The sequence below is a fragment of the Micromesistius poutassou genome, assembly GCF_964030765.1.
Source record: "Micromesistius poutassou genome assembly, chromosome: 1".
In the NCBI taxonomy this organism is placed as follows: Eukaryota; Metazoa; Chordata; class Actinopteri; order Gadiformes; family Gadidae; genus Micromesistius; species Micromesistius poutassou.
The window spans coordinates 27,249,665-27,252,164 of NC_140271.1; the positions used below are offsets into that span (position 1 = coordinate 27,249,665).

At 49.7% G+C, this 2,500-nt stretch overlaps 2 non-coding genes across 2 annotated transcripts; both read right to left on the reverse strand.

The window, feature by feature from the left end:
* Positions 1-62: 62 nt before the first annotated feature.
* On the reverse strand, positions 63-181 carry LOC311411842 (5S ribosomal RNA). The gene has a single exon (XR_014676257.1). It is a non-coding gene; the product is annotated as a 5S ribosomal RNA (ribosomal RNA).
* Positions 182-251: 70 nt separating this feature from the next.
* On the reverse strand, positions 252-370 carry LOC311405039 (5S ribosomal RNA). The gene has a single exon (XR_014670041.1). It is a non-coding gene; the product is annotated as a 5S ribosomal RNA (ribosomal RNA).
* Positions 371-2,500: the final 2,130 nt, after the last annotated feature.

A 2,500-nucleotide genomic window follows, 5' to 3' on the forward strand; every position in this document is an offset into this window, starting at 1 on the left:
CATGGCACCAGACAGGACTTTAAACAGGAGAAAGGATGATTTTTTTTACCACAAATGAAAATAGATTACAGCACCTGGTATTCCCAGGCGGTCTCCCATCGAAGTACTAACCAGGCTCGACCGTGCTTAGCTTCCGAGATCAGACGAGATCGGGCGTGTTCACGGTGGTGTGGCCTTAAGCAATTGCACCTGGCACCAGACAGGACTTTAAACAGGAGAAAGGATGATTTTTTTTTACCACAAATGAAAATAGATTACAGCACCTGGTATTCCCAGGCGGTCTCCCATCCAAGTACTAACCAGGCCCGACCGTGCTTAGCTTCCGAGATCAGACAAGATCGGGCGTGTTCACGGTGGTGTGGCCTTAAGCAATTGCACCTGGCACCAGACTTCCCCATCAATCATAGCCTGCCTCCTCATCCGCTCTCTTTGCCTCTCTAGCTAAATCTCCCTTTAACCTCCTCTCTCTCTCTCTCTGTATCATATTCCTGCCTCTACTATAACCCATACTCAATTCTTTTATCTCACCTTTCAAACTCTCCCACCACCTCCCAATGTCCTCCTCATACATTCTCTCATTCTTCCTCCTCAATATACATTCTCTCACTTTCCTTTTGTACTTTTCTTCTCTCAGCAGCTCACCATTCATACACCACACGCCTCCCCCTCTCTTCTCAAACCCCTGACCTAAGTTAAACCCTAACACCATGTGATCACTGAGCGCAGTAACCTTATACTCAATTCTCCCTATCCTACCTGCAATGCCATTTGTACTCAAGACTAAATCTAACCTACTCTGCTTTAACACTCCTCTCACCACTTGCCTCCTTGAAAAAACCCTCCCCTCAGGATTCCTTTCTCTCCACACATCCATTAAACCATTCACTCTCATCACCTCTTTCAACACACCTCTTGACGAGTCATTCCTGAAACACACACTCGCAGAAACATCCAACCTCCCACACCACACGTTAAAATCACCCACCACCAAACAGTTTTCCACACACATTCCCCCCAATCCCTCAAAAAAAACCCTCCTCTCCTTCTCCTCATTCGGCGCATACACATTCAACAATCGACATACTTTACCCAAGTACTCAAAGGTAATTCCTATCACCCTCCCATCACCATCATCCACACACTTCGTCACATTCTCAACCACTCCCCTTTTCACTAAAATTGCTACCCCTCTTGATTTAACACCACCATTATTCACATACATGTCCCCCATCCATTCTCTCTCAACCACTCTCATAACCTCCTCATCCCAATGTGTCTCTTGTAAACATATTATTTCTGCCTCACACACCATCAAGGTTTGCTGCCTCCTGTTCCTGTCCCTTAGCCCATTAGCGTTAAAAGAAGATATCCTGATCATTAAAAGTATAAATGAGAAGAGATTCCACACGTTGTGTTATTAATTTGCACTTTTTTTCCCCTTATCTTCTCTCTCCTTCCTCCCCGATGGTCTTTTCCTATTTCCACCCACCACCTCCATGTTTTCCTCCCCTCTGTCTGATATATCCGAACCCACCCACCTCCTGCTTTCTGTCATATCCGAAGCCCTCCACCCCCACTTATTCCCCCTTGCCTCCGACCTTCCCTCTCCCTGTCCCACCACAGTCATTCCACTCTTTTCCCCGTTCTTCTCCCCTCCTTTCGCTCCCTCACCCGCGCTTCTCCGCTCCTCTCGTTCGTCCGTCCCTCTCACCGCACTGTCCACGCTGTAGCCGTTCTCCTCCCTTTCCTTCTCTCCTCCCGTCTCCGTTGTCTCTTCCGCTGCCGTCTCGTCCTCTGCCTCTCCATCCTGCTCCTCGTCCTCGTCCATCTCCTCTCCTTCCCCGCCGTCTCCCACGCCACTTCCTTCCGATTCAGTCGCCTCCGCTCCGCTGCCGCCTTCCCTCTCCTCTCGGTCGCTCCTCCTCCTCGTCGACGTCCGTCTCCCGGCCCCCGCCTTCTCCTCCTTGTCGCCTCTGTTCCTCGTCTGTGCCACATTCTCTTGCGTAGTGCCCCTGTCCATGGCACCTGTGGCATCTGAACTCCGGACAGTCCCTCAGAATGTGCCCCGGTTGGATACACATCCTACATACCTTCTCCTGTCTGTCGTGGATCACCCGAAAGTACTGGGGACCCGTAGCTGTACTAAACTTTGTTGAATACGGCAACGACCTGACCAAGTCATTAAATTTCACTTTCAAAAACCTGGTCCCGTCTGCAATGTTAGTACCAGGCCACATTCTCCTTTTGATAGGTGAGGCAGCTGAGACCCCCCACCCCTGTAGCTTCAGCAAAACGTCATTGTCCGTGGTGTACGCCGGAAGCTCCAAGAACGACACCACCGTTTCGTCACTGGTGAGCTCTTTTGCAATTATCCTGACCCCTTTTATTTTGAAGCCATCCATGAGTTTATTTTTCCCGCTGAGATATCCCATTGTCACTTCATACTTCTTCATTCCAGTTTTGCGGCACGCCATCAACTCCCCACACACCTCTCTCGTCG